The 6,771-nt window shown below is 43.3% G+C and overlaps 1 pseudogene across 1 annotated transcript in view; it reads right to left on the minus strand.

Annotated features, from left to right (window-relative positions):
- The window catches only part of LOC147651123 (uncharacterized), a 29,589-nt pseudogene extending 24,216 nt beyond the window's left edge, over nucleotides 1-5,373 (minus strand). The window contains exons 1-4 of the transcript XR_015275085.1: nucleotides 2,875-5,373; nucleotides 2,116-2,236; nucleotides 1,781-1,826; nucleotides 409-484 (exon numbers count right to left, since the gene is read on the minus strand). The product of XR_015275085.1 is annotated as an uncharacterized LOC147651123 (transcript). The remainder of the gene's footprint in view (nucleotides 1-408; nucleotides 485-1,780; nucleotides 1,827-2,115; nucleotides 2,237-2,874) is intronic.
- Between the last annotated feature and the right edge of the window lie 1,398 nt (nucleotides 5,374-6,771).

Consider the following 6,771-nt stretch of genomic DNA (forward strand, 5'->3'; position numbering starts at 1 on the left):
AGAATATGTGGCAGACACAACTAAATTCTGTCCAGTTGCACAAGCCAGAAGACAAAAACGAAGGCCAGTCCGTGCATTCTGATGAAAAAACACCTAGAAAGCAGAGGAGCCTGCAGTACAGCTGCTAGCTAGAATAATCCAATCTCAAATGCCACAGCACTTCTATATCAAAAGTGAAATCCCAGGAAACCACACTCCTCAAAAGCTGTGCATGCCAATATTCATGTATAGTATCAGCTTCTCTATGACCATGCTGTGCAACTGCACAGAGCTTTTACAGCACTGTCTGTGGACAGCAGCCCAACGCCTCTGCAAACTTTAGGGAAGATGGAAAAGATCTGCTGACTGGTCCCAAAGGAGACAAGATACAAGTCATTGAATCTTCTACGAGTAGGGAAGAAAGGATACATGGAAAGACAGTGAAGTGGTCTGTAGAAAATGGATGTAAATCATCAAGATTTCCAAGGATTACTCGAAAAACTTCCTGGAGAGGCCAAAAAAATAAACAAAGGAGAAATATTAAAAACATCATCACAATTCCACTGTCAAGTACACTTTCAAGGCTTGGGGAAAAAATTAACATTACTTTACAGCTTCTGTGAATTATGGAAGACCAGGTTTGAATTATGGAAGACCAGGTTCTATATACTCTGCTCTTCCTTCTCCCCTTCTCCTCCCCACTCCCTCCTGCCATTTTAGAGTGCACTGCACTGACAGACTCATAGAAATTTAGGTGAATGAGTATCTTAATCTAGAATTAATATAGAAGAATTACTATGGAAAAATGAGGAAAATTATATTTAAGAAGCTTTAAATTTAAGGAGTGACATTTCATTTTTCCAGCAAAACACACATAGCATTTACCTACTCTTCTTTCTCTGAATATTGACTCAAATCAGTTACAAGGGAACTGCAGTTAAGCCCCAACAAGCTCCTCCTCTACAAACACAAAACTTTTTCTTGTAATACCTTTTAATATTTTCAAAAGTGAAAAAAAATGTAATTCTTCCTATCAATTAAAATCAGCACATTTTCTTCAGTAAGGTTTTTAATGCTATTACTATATTCTGAATATCTTTAGAAATTAATAGGAAGGAACATTTTTAAGCAGGCAATATATTTGTCTCAATTTCTTAGTAATGGCAGAGGCCTTCTTATGTCTCAGGAAGAAGATAATAACACAACTCATCAATTGTGACCATCAATTTGTGCTTGGACACAAAGCAATGGCATCCTTAAAAGAACACCCATGGGTTCCACAGCTGCAAGGAAAACGCATGCAATTTAGCATTAGATTAGCCTCCAGCTAAACTGGAGCCAGCTCACCAGTATTGCCACAGCTCCTGAAAAACCAAGGGGTATTAACAGCCAGTCAAGCCTGACAACTTGAAATTGATGGTCAGTTTTGAGGTTGAGACTAAAATCCTGAGAAAGAGCTCCTGCAAGAATCACTCTGAAGAGGAATCAGATAGAAACTGTCACTAACTCAACAGGAAATGTTGAAACATGGAAACAGCAGTTTCCATTTGTCCAATTTTAAGAGTCAGTAGCTTCTTTGGAATATTTCAAACAAAAGCATGACTCTTCTACACTAAATTTTGTCTGTTGAGGAATATTTTTCATTAATGTAATTTTTTTTTTTCCACACTCAGACTCTCCAGGAAGTTCCCCATTATTCACACCTGAAATGCTGCATTTGACAAAATACTGTCAGTGCCATAACAAGCATTTGCTCACCTAACACCCATCTGAGGTCCTATGGACCTGTCTCAGCTCCTACCTCTGACTCCTTGGCAGCACTTTCAGTGAGACTGAGATTGGGAGAACTGTGAAACAAAGAGAGAGCTGGAACCATCCCAGTCAAAATGCAACAAAGCTACGTTTCATGTAAGAGTTTAAACAGCAACAAAACATAATTCCCACTGAACAGGAAAAAATACTTAACAGGCAGATTAATTCCTCATTTATTACTCTTAAAAAACATCCCTTATTCCAAGGATTGCTCTGTGTGAACTTTCTACCCACTTGTATTCTGTGTTTTAAGGTCTTGTATTAACTCACTACCACATGCAGTCAACAGACAGCAGGCTGACTTCTTGACTTTAACACACGTACCTGTTGAAGTTGCCATACCGGATTTTAAACTTGTACACATGCCTGCCAGCATGAAGAAACCTTGTTTCAGGCAATGGATAGGTGAATGGTTTCAACGACATCTCTCTCCCCGAACGCCAGACTAGCAAAGCAGGAGAGTCAAAGGTTAAGTCCTAACCCCCCTCATCACATCTCGTTCTGTCATACGAAAAGATTACATGCAGGTTTTTTTCTCCAGGGGACATCAGCAGAGAGAACTCTCCTACCAGTCAGCAAAAGGCTGATCGGAGTGTCCGTTTCAATAGCGCCTATTTTTGAGCAGGATCCGAGGACAGACCTAGAGCAGACGGTCACCCCGTCTTCAGCTGTGCTGCCCTGCACCTGTTTCTGCCGAGGTCCCTGGAGCTTTAGTGGCCTCCCGCCCCGGGGCCGGCAACCCCCAGCCCCCTCCGCAGAGCCTCATGGGGCCCGCGACCCCCTGAGAGGGAGCCCCGGCTGCCGCGGATCCGGGAATCCCCGCGAGTCCGGCCCGCAAGAGCTCGTTGCTCCCCGCCCCCCCCGCACGTCCCCGCTGCCCCTCAGCCGCCGCCGCCGGCACCAGCGGCGAGCAGTGCCCGGCTGCCCCCGGGGTGGGGCGGAGAGCCCAGGCCCGCTGGAGCAAGGCCTGGCCCCGTTGCGGACGCCGGCCCAGCGTCTGCCCTGCCAGACGCGAGATGGCGCCGCCTTCCCAGAGTCGGGGGCGGCCTGAAAGGTCTCCGGACAACTCCGGCGCCTACCGACCCCCCTCCGCTCCGCGTCCACCGGGCCGGGGCTGCCGACTGAGCGGAGCCGAGTGGCGCTCAGCCGAGCCCAGCATAACCGAGCCGAGTGGAGCCGAAGCAAGGCGAGCCCAGCCCAATGGAGCCGAACCGAGCCGAACTGAGCCGAAGCAAGGCGAGCCCAGCCCAATGGAGCCGAACCGAGCCGAACTGAGCCGAAGCAAGGCGAGCCCAGCCCAATGGAGCCGAACCGAGCCGAATGGAGCCGAAGCAAGGCGAGCCCAGCCCAATGGAGCCGAACTGAGCCGAATGGAGCCGAAACAAGGCTAGCCCAGCCGAATGGAGCCGAACTGAGCCGAAGCAAGGCGAGCCCAGGCGAGCCCAGCCGAGCCCCGATGCAGGTAGCGAGGAGGGACGTGGCCCAGAGCGGGTCCGCAGCTCTCCAGCCCCTTTCCTCTGAGGGGTAGCGGAGCAGGACGTGGTGGTGGCGGATGCTGGAGCTGGGCGGGCTTGGGCTGCTGAGGTGGCATCTCAGATGAGACAGAGGCTCCAGCAGGCACTAGACCTGCCACGAGAGGGGCTGGGGGTCGATCCTTAGCCACCACAGCACGTCTTTCTTTTCCTTTTCTGACTCACACAGCTCCTCTTCTGCTGCAGCCCCTGTTGTCCTCCCTTTATGTAACTGGAACATTTTATATACTACATCTTTTTAAGAAAGACTGGAATTGAAAGATCTTCCCTCTTCCCACGGTGTTAATACCCAGGGACTTACACAGCGTCCCTCGCCATCCACTCAGTGGGATGATCTCAAGTGCAGTTCCTATAAGCAGCTGCACGATGCAGCCCCTCAGCATTGGTAAAGACATGATGTAGAGAATAATTCAGCAGCTGCAGAACAGTTCGATTTTCACTGGCTTTTGGTTTTAAGAAAAGGAAAATAAGCTTAGGGAGTCAGGAAGTGAATTGACACATGAATTTCATGCACAAGCAGGAAATCGATAACTACGGGGAAATGATGTTCAAGCAAGCAGATAACGCAGTGGAAAACAAGCTTCACTAACAAAGCTAAACCCACCCTTTTGGGTGCATCTCAGCAACAAGGGCTATGTCCTGCTTGAGCTGCTCTTCAATAGCAAATGGGCGGCTCTAAGTTGGTTTTACAGTAGGATAGCACCCTCAGGAATCCTACTGCACTACTGCCAGATAAAGTGACCTCAAAAGCTGGAATCCAATTCATTATTTTTTAAATTGTCTTAGCACTACTGTGCTTCCTGATACCCTCTGGTCATTCCTGGAACACTGTATGCACCTCCCCCTCTTACCCATACTAGAGAAAATGCTGAGGGGGGAAGGCTTGCAGATGTAGTTCATCAAGTTTAACCCACAGCCACATTTAACGTGTGCCTGTCTTTCCAACATTTTCGTGTCCAAGATCAATATATTTTATACACTACGTTCTTGTGCTCAATAGTCCATTGATAGGAATAAATGAGGAAAAAAACTGGTTCCATTCCCCTTCTCTAAGAAAATTATTATATGGCTTCTTTCAGCTGTACTCTAAAGAACTGAGATATGTGCCATGCAAAACTATTCAAATTAATGCCTAAGATGTTTAGGCACTTAGGAATTTTATTCCATTTTGTGTTTCAAAACAATTCCAGTAAATAAATATTTTTGGTAATAAAATAATAATCCAGTAATAAAGTATTTTTGGTTTATATAAAACACATGGTAAGCTCTTAAGGTGAGGTTTGGGCACAGGAAGTTGTCTGAGATTGACTTTTTGTGACAGCGACATGGCAATACTCTCTGGTGAGCAATTCCAGTATCTCCCAGTCCTGGCTGCTTCTGAAGAGAATCTGTGCCAAGGCAGGGGAAGGTACTTAGGCATTCTGAATATTTCTTTGTATATGCTCTGAAAAATGTCATTTGAACATAATATGTGGGAAACAGTAAAGGTAAGAGGACTTTCAGAAGCTGTGAAAATAGGCCTCATGAGAGAAAAAGCAGAGAACTTAGAGCTAGCTGCAGCTGCAAAGCCTAAAAGTAAAGAAGATACAATATGCAAGGACATGAAACAATAGTTGAGTTGTTAGGCTTGGCTAAGCTGGACCTTAAGACTGCAGAAAAACAAGCTTACAAAATAGTAGAAGGTTTTAAGCTTAGTAATAGAGTATTACAAACTGTTAATAGAAAGCAAACAAGCATTGTTTGGAGGTGTACATGTGCTTTTAATGTTTGGCTAGAACAACTGTCTGTAAGCTTTAGCAGTATGCTATTGCCTGCAAAACTTATAAAATGTTCTGTAACAAAGAGATTTTGGAGCTGCTTGTGGTAGACGTGAGCTTGTGCCATCTCCTGTGTCTGTAAGCTGAGACTGGTGCCTGAAATAAAAGCTTCACCCGGTGGTCCCATCCCATCTGTGAGAAAATTACCCTCCAACAGTAATACTTGAAAAACAGTGAATATGGCCAATGTGATAATTTAACAGTGTGACTGTATTTTTAATTAAAAAAAAAAAAAAAAAGTTGTTTTCCAGTACTTTTTAAGGGATTATTATGAATATCCTCTAGACAGGTGGTAACATCTTGCTCTGCCTTGGTAAGAAAACCCAGTGTTCTTCAGTCAGTTTAGCTTTTGTGGGCCTACTGTGTTAGAAAAAGAATTTGCTTCTTTTCAATGCTTGTTAGACCACCCAAAATTTTTTCTTCATTCTCTCGCTGTTATATACCTAGATGTGACTTGTTTGAATGTGTTACCAACAAGTTTTCAGGTTTATCTTTCTGCAGGATTACTATGGAGGAAAAAAACCTCAGATGGGAAATGCTTGAAGATCTACCAAAAACATTTCAACACTGTGCAGGAATGCTCAGACAGAAACTACTGTTGTACCAAAGATAGGCACGTGTTTACTATAATTTGTCTCTGAGAGGTAAATTCATTCACGTAAGGCTTTTAATTTCTTATGTATGTAATTTTTCAGTATGTAGCTGAAAAGACCAAGAATTTTGTCATTGTCTTAATCCATATCATAAACCAGAATCAAAATACTAAAATAAATGCAGCAGACTAGACACAACTATTTGGAAGAAGTTAGAAGTGAAACCAGACCTTTGCATATATTTGTTCTTGTACTATATACACTCTAGAAACTGGATACATTAAAATTATATTTTAGCAACAGTAGAGTATGGTAATTTGCTGTATTCACAGAACACATAAAAGCAATTACCTAATAGATTTTCAATACATTTTAGTATTTGATAAAGTTCTGTGTTATGTATGCAAGAATATAATTTTTAATGTTAATGCCATTGTCGTGGTTTTAAAGCAGTAACTAAAAAATCAGTAGAAAACTTACTTATTTCTTGCTGTGAGATATGGATTAGAACAAGAGCAAAACAGGGGTAAAACTTAAAAGGAATAAAGAAAGTTTATTAACAAAAGTACAAGAATAAAAAAACTAAAATAAAACTTCCAGAAAACTCCTTTTTTTCTCCCACTACCCAACCATTCCCTTGTTTACATGACAACATAGAGACAAAAACTTTGGAACTTTGGTGTTTAAACAGTCCCCAATTCCTGCTAGAATCTTTTCATCAGTCTCTGTAGAGAAACAGAAGTCTTCTTCTGCAAATCCATGGAGTTTCTCACAAGAAAACTATTTCTGTTACAGTTTTCTATTTCTCTGATGCCAGCTGCCCGAAATCTGTCATCAGTCCTCTCCTCCCATTTCACATCACTCTGAGGTGTGTATGGGTCCATGAGTCTAGGGATGTCATTTTTAAGGATGAGTTATTCAAAGGCAAAAGTTCTCTTCATCTGTCTCTGTGAGCCTCCCTGGAAACAGAAGTTTTTTCTTTGCCTCAAGCAGCCTGTGATAGATTGGCATTTAAGAAAACAAAGAGAAACACCTAAG

This window comes from Cyanistes caeruleus, chromosome 11 (assembly GCF_971803275.1).
Source record: "Cyanistes caeruleus chromosome 11, bCyaCae1.hap1.1, whole genome shotgun sequence".
NCBI lineage: Eukaryota > Metazoa > Chordata > Aves > Passeriformes > Paridae > Cyanistes > Cyanistes caeruleus.